The sequence below is a fragment of the Magnolia sinica genome, chromosome 4, assembly GCF_029962835.1.
Source record: "Magnolia sinica isolate HGM2019 chromosome 4, MsV1, whole genome shotgun sequence".
NCBI classification, from domain to species: Eukaryota; Viridiplantae; Streptophyta; class Magnoliopsida; order Magnoliales; family Magnoliaceae; genus Magnolia; species Magnolia sinica.
The window spans coordinates 63497943-63511800 of NC_080576.1; the positions used below are offsets into that span (position 1 = coordinate 63497943).

Consider the following 13858-nt stretch of genomic DNA (forward strand, 5'->3'; position numbering starts at 1 on the left):
AGGAAGCGTGTCAGAATCGAAGGGTTGAGCGCCGTTCTCTGTCAGAACATTAATGATCGGCTGATTTACTAGAGGACGCGCGACAAAAGTGGAGCCACGTGTCGTCCTCTCTAGCACGTTAAAGCTCTGACGCTGATCCTGAGGCTGGGCATTGTCAGAGCGCGGCTACACAAAGGCATCGAAGGAGGCACGTGTCGAACTGACAATGGTGATAGGGGCACACTCTTCAACAGTCGCAGAGGCGGTACAAGCGTCGCAATCGAAAGTCCGCAGGACTAAGGAAAACGAGTTCCTTCACCGACGTCGGAAGGAGGAGCCTCTGATGGAGGTGCCTGTGGCAGAGGAGAAGATTCTTTGGCCCTCCAGATGTCTACCCATCTGGGGAAAATAGAATCGGTCGGCTCTCTCTGCATAGGAAGGAAGATTTGACGATTGTTGATTTCAACAGTCACATGAGCAGGGAGGGGGGAGGCCTTCTTCCTCCTCACACGAACTTTGATGATCCCTAATTCATCGCTGAGCTTCGTCTTCAAATCTAGCTCCAGGATAGAACCAATAGCAGAAGCTGCGTTAATGAAAAACTCGTCGTACCAACATTCAAGAGGGATACCCCAAATGTAAACCCACACATTTTCCATTCCGAAAATGGAATAATCGTCCCATGGCATGACAGAAGCAACTGGACCATCCGAATGCAAGTGGCCAGCCATAGAAAGCATGTCCGGGTTAATCCCCGGGCAAACCTTCAACCACAGGTCATTGAAGCCTATTGGTTTAATGGTGTAATTCCTAGGGCGAAAACCCGTACAGTCCTTAATCCAGTCTTTCACTTGCGAGAGTGACGCACCGTCTCTGGATATGATCACCAGCGTCCCCTTGAGCTCGTCTCTAGCTCGATTGAAACTTTCCTGGCTAATGGAAATGGTGTATTTCTTGTGATCATCATCGTTGCCCTCTGACGTAGGTTTTGGTGAGACATTATGAACACCAACGGGCTTGGATTGCATGTCGGTTTTGGTGGAGGGAATCGGGTTGGGTTGTAAAACAACGTCTCTCGAAAGGAGAGCTTCATCTTCATTGTCAGTAATTTTCTCCCGCGAGTGATGAAAAGATGAAGCTCTAGAGGAGAGAGTAAGCACATCCTTGAAGGATAAACCAAGTTTTTGGGGAGGTGGGTCAGGAAGCTTAAATGATTTTTGGGGGTTGCGTTTTGGGGTATAAGATCCTGTGGATACGGTTTGAGTTTTTCCTCGATCAAGCGAAACAAGCCCTCTGCACCAACATCTTCTTTCCACCAAAACTAATGCCATGAAGCATGTCAACAGCTCTAGCCAACTCTTCTTCGCTACTCATACGAACATGCGCAAAGCCTCGATATTGACCATTTTTTTTTGTCTCGGGGCATAATGGCTTTCATGACTGCTCCTGCGCGACCGAAAACTCTTTCGATATTGAGAGGGAACCAACCATGAGGATTTCCCTTGACAAAAAGGGTTGGGTATAGATTGTATTTCCGTCTTCCGTTACCGTCATGAGATCTTTTACGTCTTCTGTGGAGAACGGATTTCTACTCCCTGCCCTCTTCTTCATTTCCGTCCTCGTTGTAGTCATCTTGGTGTTTCCTGCCTTGGTCTCCGTCGTCGGTTCTCTTCATGCCTTGGTCTCTGTCGTCGATTCTCTTCACGTCGTCGGTTCTCTGTCGTCGGATCTCTCCATGGTGTTTTTTATTGCTCAGACCTAATCAGTTTCGGTGGATTGGAAAGAAAGCTTTTCAGGTGTCCGACCATTGTCAGATTTTCTGATTTTGTTGGAGCCAAGAGCTAAATCTTGGGGTCCAAGTCCTTTCCTATCTGAGAATAGTCGGTTAGATTGTTTGAAGTAACCAGATATGTGGTTTGACCCGAAGACCGTGATCTTTGGTGGGCCCCAAATATTAATAGCATATAAAAGCGGGCTCCACCACAAGATCATGTCTATCAGATTAAATCATTTCTGTTTCCCATATCTTGCATTATGTTATAATCCTGCAAGTGGTAAATCCATCATAAGCACTTAGTGCGAAGGTGGGCCCCACATAAAGTTAACCGTTCCTTTAGAGATCTTATTCATTAAGTGTAAATATGGATTGAAGACCTTATAAATCTAGATCCAGACTGTTGAAATTAGAGAAAAGATCATAATAATTATCTAGACCGTTAAATAAATAATCAGATCCAATCCAACTATTGATCAAAGGTTTAATAAGCCAATTAAGGGATTAGATTTAAGAAAATTAAAAATCTACTTGATCTAATGTTAGATCGGATCATCTGATCAAAGATCAATCAGGACCATTGGACCAAAATCATGAAAAATAAAGAAATAAATGATCGGATTGGATGGATCTAAACATCCAATTGTCTTTAAGGTAGATCTTGATCCTAAGTCAAATTAACAAAGATTAATACTTTTGATCTACGGTTAGAAACATGGTAAATGGACTATCTACGGCTCAGATATAAGAAATTAGGAACTTGATTGATCGATTCAGTAGACTAATGTAACAATATTAGGATCTTACTCATTTTTGCGAGTGTTTTAAGAAAATGCACACTAAGGAAGAAATTAACTTGATGCTTGTATTTTAGCCATGACTAAAAATAAATAAATAAATAAATAATTTATGAATCGTAGACTCGAGTGTAGTCATTAGATCGATGAGGAAATGATTAAAATGTTAAAATGGTCGAATAAGGAATGGACGTTATGTGTAAGTAGTCACTATCACAGATAGATTTTTCCGTATGCATTGCATAACATTACATGCTTACTTTTACTTAACTTTGATAATATCTTAATATTTATTAAAGTATGCAATTGCCTTGTATTTGATTTGTCATTCTGAGAACACCAGACAACTCGGGATCAAGTTATCCCTTAAATTCTCGAGCAGAGTTCCCAATGAAACTCGAGTTGGTACCAATATGGCCTCCTGCTTGGATTACGGTCGAGACTGGGGAAGGAGTTTGGCCATCTCTAGAGTGGGTCACTCATTGCCAGACTATACAGTTACACATGGTACGCGAGATACCTCAAGCTAATGTTCACGCAGGATGTGAGTAAATTCTTACACGTGTTGGGCCTGTATGGATCTTGGTCGGATGGTATTGGCAGGCTGGATGCTGTGCCCAGTTATGACCTTGATTGTTCATTAAAGAAACTGTTTATGTAGTAAGGTGGCATACTAAGATTTCTATATATGCATTTGTATCATGCCTATGTTGTGAATCATGCGTACAACTACTTGCTGGGCTGTTAGCTCATTCTGTTGATTGGAAAACCATCTAGGATAGGGAATTGAACTGGAGTCTCCACATGTGGAGTGATGACTTTGAGAGGCGTGCTCTTAGAGATTTGCTGTGAGAATAAAGAATTTTTCATTTTATGTTTATTTCTTTTAAATAATGATGTATGAACATGGGTTGGATATCAGCTAGTAGATAATTGATAATTTTGACTGGATGCATGATAATTAATTGGGTTTACTATTTGTGATGATTATTATGGTTGTGTGTATAATGTTAGTCCCTTCCCATCGAGTCACATCTTCGACTTAACGACCGAGTCAAGCGAACTCGGGTTTCTAGAGCCGGGGTGTGACATGAATTGTTTGGTGAATTATGACAAAATAACAGAAGTTAAAAGGGTAAAAAATCAGGAAAAGAGGTGAAGGATGAAGAAGATATATACTAGGTACCCATTGAAGATGGTGTCTTTGAATGTTAGGGGATTAGGCCACTTGGATGGTAGGATGGCAGTGAAAGATCTCTCTCTCTCTCTCTCTCTCTCTCTCTCTCTCTCTCTCTCTTTCTGAAGTGTAATAGTTACTGTTTTTATTGAGAAGCTGCAATGACAACCATTAAAGCATAAAAATTACATCATGAACAGTTAATCAGATTACAACCTAGAATCACAAACCCAAACATAGACAATATTTCATAAAGATTTACATCAACATCCCCTGACCAACCAGCTGCCCATTCCATTACGTCTCTTTTTTATTGCCACACTATCTCTTCCCACGATCGACGTTTATTACCGAAATATCGATTGTTGCATTCTCTCCTAATATTCCACAGGGCTGTTAGCAAAACATGATGCCATGTCAGAAGCAAAACCCGCAGCATTGGGCTGCCATGCCACACCCAAAATAACTCAGTAACGGATTGAGGCATAGCCCATTGAGAACCAAATTGCTAGTGGGAACCAAATGATTGAGGCATAGCATTGGGCTGCCATGCCACACCCAAAATAACTCAGTGACTGATTGAGCCATAGTCCATTGAGAACCAAATGCTTGTTGGAACATGTGTCTAATATGTTGCACAAATGAGCAATGAATGAAGTTGTGATCTATAGACTCTGTATCGCTTATACACAATAGGCAAATGTTGGGAAGGACCATTGATCTTTTTTGGAGTTGTAAAGATTCTGTTCCGACTGAGTAGCCAAGCGAAAGATGCCACCTTAGGGGGTGCCCCACAGAACCAAAATGCATGATTATTTTTTTATGAGCTCGAAGTCGAAGGTTCCCTAAGCATCATATAGAAGAATATGACTGAAAATCTTCCATTTGGTGACCTCTTCCATACCCATTGATCTTGGAGAGCTGGAGAAGGATGAGTGTTGTGGAGCCGCCTATCAAATGCGATCGCACATTCGCATATGCGCATATACATCTGAAAATCACATATACCATGATGGCATATGCGACCAGTGTGCATATGTGATCACATATTCTAAATATGTAAATATATGCAAGCCAATGGTCAGAAATTTGATCATTGGCACTTTATTTATTTTGCAAAAAATCCACTTTTTGCCTATAAAAAGGCACTCAAATACCCCCCATTGACAACTTCCATTCACTTCAATATTCTCTTTTACTCCTACTTACAAATCTTTCTTACATTCTCCTAGTTTCAAGTTTTCAAGTTTCATCTTTCAACTCTCAAGTTCCAACTTCCAAGCTTCAACTTCCTACTTTCAAGTTTCAATCAAGATTCTACATGTCTCTACAATCTCATTTCTCTCTCATTCATTCTACATTTTTCTCTTTCTAGTTTGAAGTTTTTTGACTATTGGCACTTATTTATTTATTTTTATTTTTTTAAAAAAGCAAAAAATCCACTTTTTGCATATAAAAAGGCACTCAAATCCCCCCATCTGCAACTTCCACTCACTCCAATACTTTGTTTTTCTCTTACTTTCAAATATCTCTTACATTCTCCTAGTTTCAAGTTTTCAAGTTTCATCTTCCAACTCTTAAGTTCCAACTTCCAAGCTTCAACTTCCTACTTTTAACTTTCAATCACGATTCAAGAAGCAAGAATACATTGAAGATTTTGCATGACTCTATGTAAGTGCTAGTATTCTAAGCACACATGTAGTTGTTAAATTTCGTAGACAAAATATTGGCTGGATCTTCAACACATTCTAGTCCTCTACGACACTTCATGAAGCGTGACTCAACATCACAAGAATAGAAAATTCGGAAAGGTTTCAAGTGATAGATCAAGTGTATGCCAACCTTCAGATAAAATGGCCTTAGGAAAAGACCAAAGGATAAAGTATTTTATCATGGCCTTTATATGTTTAAAATATGAAAGTTTTCTTTGTAAAGTTGATTCTGTTTGGCCATCCCAACCTTAAGTTCGGCCAGCCGAATTCTGTTCGGCCAACCCAATCTTAGCCTTAGCTAAGTTTTCAACTACTTCAAATTGAAAAATCTGTTGTAAGTTCGGCCAGCCGAACTTCGCTCAGGCTAGCCCGAGGGTGTCCTGGGTCAAGTTTCCAACAATCAAAATTTTCAGATTTTAAGGGGATTCACCCAGCCGAACCTTGAATTCGGCCAACTGAATTTTTGCTTCGGCTAGCCGAATTTTCGATAAAATCTTATCTCGCGAAATCTGAGAGCCGTTGGAATAATATCTTTGAAATTTAGCCAACCGAAGCTATTTTTTGGGCTAACCGAATAACCAAGTCCTTTTGCTATAAATAGAGACCTCCTCTCATTGTTTTAGATATGAAAAAGTGTAAAAACTTTCGTCAAGCAGAGAGAGAAAGTCAGGTCCTTCCAAAGCTATTTGTGTGGTAATTCCTATTTTTTTTAGCTTATTCAATTCCCTTTCTCAAGTTATATTTAAATTCAATTACAGAGTAAGCAATACTCAACTTGAGATTAGAAAATTGAATCTGCAACTTTTAGGATTTTATCCTTTGAGAAACTATAGATCCCTAGATCATTTCTGGTTGAGCATACATTGATTCATCATCATCTAAGAAAGAAGATCGCTGCATTGACTTCATCTATATCTTCACATCAATGTTTCGTCTTCAAGAAGATAAGTATCTAGTTTATTATTTTATTGGGTTTGTTGAGATTGCCCGGAAATCTCATTAGGTTGAGTAGTGGTTAGCCCGTGAAAATCACTAAAAGGTTTTATTGTGGTAAACCTATGAAAATCACATGAACTGTAAGAGGCTTTATGTGGTAAGCCTGTGAAAATTACGATAACTATAAGAGATTGTTGAGGTGGTCCCATGAAAACCTTAAAATAGTGGAAAGCCAAAATTACGTGGAGTAGGTGTGTGTTGAACACCGAATCACTATAATTCTGTGTATTTGTGGTGATTGTTTATCTTATTCTCCGCCTTTACTGTTTTGAAAGATTGATTTTAAGGACGTCGTGAAATAAGGTTGTCCTCTCTAAAGTTTTTAGGTGAAGGTTGTCCTACGAATTAATTGGAATCAAGGTTTGAATACCTTTTGCAATTGAGAATATATTTTCCGCTATTTATTATAAGGAATTGGTTTAGTCCTATTCACCCCCTGCCCTCTAGGACATCTGTAGCTCATCTTTCACTCTACAACTACATTTCTCTCTCATTCAAGTTTCAACTTTCATTCTACATTTCTCTCCTCTTTGTTTGAAGTTTCTACATTTACTCGCCAATCTCTTCAAACATACATTTCTATCTTTCTCTTACATTCATTCTACATAGTTACATTCATACATTCTCTCTCTCTCTCTCTCTCTCTCTCTCTCTCTCTCTCTCTCTACATTCTACGTTCTCTGATCTCTACATTCATTCTACATTTCTCTCTCTCGTTCTCTACATTCTACATTCCTTCTATATTCTAATCTTCATTCTATACATTTCTATCTCTCTTTCTCTACATTCTCTAGTCTACATTTATTCATTTTACATTCTACATTCATTATACATTCTAATCTTCATTCTATACATTTCTCTCTCCTTCTCTACATTCTTTACATTCATTCATTCTACATTCTATATTCATTTTACATTAATCTTCATTCTATACATTTTTATCTCCCTTTCTCTACATTCTACATTCTCTACATTCATTCATTTTACATTCTACACTCATTCTACAACTTAAAGATTCAAGAGTCAAAACATTTTACAACTTACAAGTTACAACTATAAGTTTCAACTTTCAAGAATCAAGACTCAACTTGAAAAATCTAGATTCTACAAGACTACAACTACAAGATTCAAGACAAGATTGAAGAATTTAGATTCAAACTTTTTTTTTTTTTTTTTTATAATGTAATTGTATATTTGTGTTTGTGTGATTGTGTAACTCCCTCTCTCTCTCTCTCTCTCTCTCTCTCTCTCTCTCTCTCTCTCGTCTACAACTATAAGTGTAACCCTGACTCTCTCTTTCTTTCACTCTCCCCCTTTCTTCTTTTCCACTACTAGTGTAAGTGTATAACTCTCTCTCTCTCTCTCTCTCTCTCTCTCTCTCTCTCTCTCTCTCTCTCTTGTCCCCCTTTCTTCTCTTCTACTACTAGCATAAGTGTGTAACTCTCCCTCTCACCCTCTCTCTCATTTATTCCATACTCTTTAGTGTTTACATCTTAAAACTTAGAAGTTAGAACACCAATACACATTGTCTTCTTTCCAATTATATTCTTTGAAACCCAAGTCGAATGACCCGGGTTGGAAGTACCGACACCATCGTAGTGCTATGGAAAAGACTCGCATAGTATGTGATTTATGTGGGCATGTGAGTTCTAGTGGCATTACACGCCACAAGCAACACCTCGTACATATACCGGGGTCAAATGCAAGAGCATGTGACAAAATTACTCTGGAAATCCAAAGGGAAATCATTGAGTACATGGATAAACAAACAAGAAAGAAATGCAATAGTGCCTTAGTTCAAGAGGAATTTATGGAACGAGAAGCATATAAGAATATAAATGTAGTTCATGTGGATGAAAGTAGTCCCACCCCCTATGTCGACATGCCAGTTTAGACCTCTAGCCTCGAAAAGAGCTTGTGGGCATGACCCCATGGATAGATGGTGTGGATCACACCCTTAGGTTGTGGTCGACCAAAGGGGTCAGGGTAAAGGGTCCGCTCAAACAACATTAGAAAATCGATATAAACAAAAAAATAGAAAAACCACTATTCAATATATCACTAAGTGGTTTTACTAAGCCGGTATTGCTTTTAACATTGTTAAAATGAAAAAGCTTCAAAGTTATGCTTGAGGCAATAGGTCAAACCCCCTTCATATCACGAAATAAGGGAGACGTGCCTCAAAGTGGAGGTTGATTGTACACGATCTTTTATAACTGAATATAAGGAATCGTGAAAAACCTATGGTTCACTCATGGCTGATGGATGAATCAATAAATCCAGTTGGACTCTTATAAACTTTCTGGTGAATTGTTCAGTTGGGACAATGTTCTTGAAGTCTGTGGATGCATTGGGTTATCCTCATATGACGGATTATTTGTTTAAATTATTAGATAGTGTAGTGATGGAAGTTAGAAAGGGATACGTTGTCCAAGTAATTATAGACAACATAGCCTCGTATGTAGCTGCCAATTGTCTTCTTATGGAGAAGAAGCGCTATTTATTTTGGACCACTTGTACGGCCCATTATGTTGATCTAATGTAAGAAGATATAGATAGGTTATTCTTAAAAGTGATTACAAGGGCTAGAAGAATCATGATCTCTATGTGCAAACACGCCCTTCTTCTCCATTAAACGAGAAAACACATTGGGTGTAATTTGCTACGTCCAACAGTCACCCATTTTACAACCTTCTTAAACTGCAAAGATTGCATTAAAAAAATATGAACTCGGAAGCTTTGTAGTGTCGAACGATTGGACAAATGGGCTTTGGTCAAAGAAGGCTGAAAGTTTAACAACCATTCTTTCGTAAAATTTTTTGACACAAGTGATAAAGGCATTAAAAGCGTTTTAACCCTTAGTCACTATGTTGCGATTGGTGGACGGAGATGAGAAACCACCAATGAGTTACAAATATAATAGGATGGAGACGGCGGGAAATAAAATCATGGACTATTTTCACTATAGAGACCATGATTATAGGACCATTTTAGATATTATAGATAGAAGATGGGACAGTCTAATGTCATTTCCATTGTATTCGACTACCTACATCTTTAGCCTAGTCTGTTTATTCACTTCCCCTAATTTGGTAGAATCACAGACTATGCATATGGTTGGATTTGTTAACGAGTTGGAAAGAATGGTTCTAGATAATGAAGAACAAGACATGATCTCAGCTCTGTTGGACTTTCATACGAAAAGTGAGGGCATATTCTCAAGGGATATAGTCATCAGGACGGGAAAATGAAATTGCCTGGTAAGTATGAATGTTTTAGACTCTTACAAATAGTTTTTAACAATTTAATCTACAAAGTCTAATCTACTTAAACCGTTTTTCTCAGTTGACTGGTGGGCTACCTATGTATTGGACCCAAATAGGAAGGATCCAGCTTTAAAGAAGCTGGACATGAGGATTCTTGGACTCACGTGTTCTGCTAGCGATTGCGAGCGCAACTGAGGCACGTTCGAGGCGGTAAGTTAGAAAAAATGAATATGTTATAATTTGGGAATTATAAATAAGTCCTAGTCTAATTAAGTTAATGCATAATACACACTTTCTTTCATGTAGATTCATACCAAGAAAAGGAATTGTCATGAATAAAAGAAGCTTAATGACTTGGTCTTCATCCAATACAATCAGCAGTTGTGAGAATGATTCCAGACTAGGCGAGAAAAACTTGGTTTCTATGACCCTACCTGCTTAAATGAGCTGAATGTAGATAATGAGTGGCTTGTAGAGACGGAGGACCCGGTCTTTGCTGCTGAGGAGCTGACATGGGCCTAAGTTGAAGATGCTGCATATAGATGACACCTGAAGAAGGTACCTTTGTTTGAAGGCGGATGAGAGGGGGGACGGGCAGTAGCAGTCAATCGATGGAAGAAATTGAGGAGATAGAAGAATGAGATGATGATCAAGTTGAAGATCAACCATTGGATGTTGATGAAATATTAGTACGTATAGATGATGAAGAAACGGAAAAAGATGAAGTATACATGGAAGAAGGAGATGACTCCAATGACGATGACGACGACGACGATGGTGGTGAATGGTGATCAAATGCCACAATGGCAAATAGATCAATGTATATAGCATTAGACATTTAGATGATTAGTAGTATTTTGTAAGTAGTGCATAACCATTAAGTTGTAATTTGTAAATAATATTTGTACAATAATTAATAAATAGCTTGTTGATTGTGTTGTTAACTATATTGTTGGATGTAGATGTACTTTATTCATTTTTTAATTGATTTTATTATTCTCAAACATATTTTAAATATGTAAAATTAGTTATCTATTAACTTGGGAAAGTTCCCCCTACTTTCTTATATTTTTTTACATTTTTTTTTCCTCCTATTTTACATTTTTAAAATTTTGAAAAATAAATAAATAAATATAGGCATGTGCTGCGATTTAACAAGATTGGGAGCTGCCCCAAAAGTATTGCTAGATTTGTCTCCTCGTCATCTGTGAATGCTCTTTGACATTAGGGACACCATGCTCATCTGCCGTCTATATGGGAGAAATAATCGGCAATTGAGATATTCCTCATGGGTACTAAACTTGCAAAGGACTGAAAATTTGCCATCAAAGGCCTTTCTCCACACCAAGAGTCCTCCCAAAAGTGAATATGTGACCCATCCCTGAGAGAGTAGACCACACCAGGCTTGAACAAAGGAGCAATTAAATTAGTGGCTTTCTTAATACCCGAAGCTCGATAATATGAGGACTTCTTGATCTCCCATCCCCTTTCTTCAACACCATATTTAGGGACAAGAACTTCTCTCCACAACATGCCCGCTTCCGATCCAAATCTCCACAACGATTTTCCTAGAAGTGCTGCATTCATGTCTTCCAATGTTCTAATGCCTACTCCGCCTTCAGGTAGTGAAAGATCTGTTGAGAAGGAGAAAGATATCATACTACAACAGGACACAAATATGCAAGCAAAGGTCATATCCATTCTTGGATGAGCTATGTTGCTGCAGAAACAAAAGCTTTTTGTTTCATCGGCAATTGCCACATCAGATGACACCATAGTAATGTGGAATAAAGATAAAACTCAGAGAGGAGAAATAAGATATTGGAAGGTTATCAGCTTTGATCATTGGCAATGCAATAGGGGAGAGCTTTAGATGGGTGACTAGCTATGTATGATCCAAACGATCCTAGGGCCGAGGTTAGTTCTGGGATGAGAGAAACTTTCTGTATGAAATGGAGGTTGTCATGGGTTTTGGATGGGGATTCAATATAATAAAATACCGTATTAGAAACTAGGAGGAAGCAAAATAACTACATTGATCAGAAATTTTGAGGAATTCATGAATTGAAATGATCTTTTAAATCTTCTGTTAGCTAGAGGATGTTTCACGTTGGTCAAACATTCAAGATTGGGCATGTATAAATTAGAAAGATTCCTCGTCTCAATGGAATGAGAAAGTCACTTCGTAGGTGTTGTCCAATTTAGATTTGAAAATTGGTGGCTAGAGGTGGAAGTATGTGTCCATTTAATAGCGAAGTGGTGGGTGGAATGTGTGGTGATCGAATGGGCAGGGTTTAGATGCATGGAAAAGCTTAAATACATAAAAATGAAGTCATTCGGATCTTGCATTTCCTGAAGCATGAGGGCCTTCGCCAATTGGTTGTAGAGGTTCGACTTAATAGATCTTCCTATGCAGGGGATGAAGTATACTTGGTCCAATGGGCAGAGTAATTCGATCATGTCCCGCTTGGACATCCATGGTGTCCCCTGATTGGCTGGCAAGATATCCATTGGTTCAACTTAAAGGTCTTCCTAGACCGATTTCGGATCATAGACCAATCCTTCTTGATGTGGAGCCTGAGAGGTGGGGACCCAAACCCTTAAGGTTCGAGCTGTCTTGGCTAGAAGTGGATGGATTCTTTGGGCTAGTTAAAGACTGGTGGAACTCTTCCAAACACATGACAAGGCTGGAGCTAGATTGCACCATAAACTGAAGCTTTTGAAAGATGAACTAAAGACCTGACACAAGGAGGTTTATGGTGAAAGGGAAGCTGAACTCTTGGTCATCATGGATGAGATTCACTCCCTTGATTTGAAGGAAGAAGGATCTGTCTTATCTGAGGAAGATTGTGTGGAGAAAGGAGTTATTGCTGGAATATTCGAAGTGTCTGAAGGAAGATGAAATCATATGTCGTCAATGATCTAGGGCATTATGGTTAAAAGAAGGCGATAAAAATATCCAGGTCTTCTACAACATAGTTCTAGCAAGGGCAAGGAATAATAAAATTTCTTCGATTATGGTGGATGGAGGAAGAGTGGAAGAAAAGTCATAGGTATGTGAAGTGATTTTTGGCTTCTATGAAAAACTCCTTTTAAATAATGCATGGGTTAGACCACCGGCTGGATCTTTTGGACTTTGACACTTTATCAATGGATAAGTCTGATTTCTTAGAAAAACATTTTTCAGAATTGAAAGTTAAGGAGGCAGTGGATTAGTTTAGCTAGGGAGATAGCTTCGGGACCGGACGGCTTTCCCCCACTCCCTTGATCATTAAAAGCACCATCCAAGTACATGCTCATCTTCCGTAGCAAAAAGGGGCAAGTGTTTTGGAATGTCATGAGGAGGGATGTGCTCGATTTCATCAACGATTTCTTCAACAAGGGTTACTTAAGGCCGAGTATGGCGTGTCCTTTATAGCACTAATCCCCAAAGTTGGAGCAGGTTGCATTAAAGACTTTCGCCCAATATGTCTAATTGGGAGCCCTTTCAAGATCCTTGCCAAGATCCTAGCTTCTCGCTTCTGTGAGGTGATAGGTGATGAAATAACCAAGGTGTGTTTGTGGGAGGGTGTCAAATGTTGGATAGTGGCTTGCCCTCATAGTCCATGACTGCATGGATTCCAGATTCAAAGAAAAGAAGCTGGGAATTATTTGCAAACTTCACGTCAAGAAAGTATACGATCATGTTGAATGAGACTTTCATCATTAATGTTGCAAAGAATGGGTTGCGGTGCTAAGTGGAGAAGATGGATTCAAGCATGTGTTGGTTCCTTGTCCCTCTCAGTACTCATAAACGGATCCTTGAAAGGCTTCTTCAAGCCTTCTAAGGGGCTTCGGCAATGAGACCTGTTATCTCCCTTCCTCTTTTTAATTGTTGTGGAAGCTTTTAGTAAGATACTATCTAGAGTTCAAGAGTCCAATCTCATTAGCGGCTTTCGGGTGTCCAAGCTGAGGGAGGCCTAATTCACACCTTCAGTTCGCCAATGATACCACTATCTTCTGTAATGTTGATCCTTTCATGATGGACAATCTTCGCAAGATCGTAGTGTGTTTTGAGGCAGTTTCGGGCTTAAAGATCAACTTGGGAAAAAGTGAGATCTTGGGCATCCATCTATCTAAAGAAGAAGTGTCTAATCTCGCAACTATATTCAGATGCA

General features: G+C 39.0%; 1 protein-coding gene across 10 annotated transcripts in view; it reads left to right on the top strand.

Moving 5' to 3' along the window:
- The window catches only part of LOC131243168 (arogenate dehydratase 2-like), a 64341-nt gene that overhangs the window by 35387 nt on the left and 15096 nt on the right, over positions 1-13858 (top strand). For 4 of the 10 annotated variants that reach the window (XR_009169915.1, XR_009169914.1, XR_009169912.1 and 1 more), the window contains exon 11: positions 3328-3398. The exons of the other annotated variants lie outside the window; for them this stretch is intronic. The gene's annotated coding sequence lies outside the window, so the exon portion shown is untranslated. The remainder of the gene's footprint in view (positions 1-3327; positions 3399-13858) is intronic. 10 annotated transcript variants of the gene reach the window in all.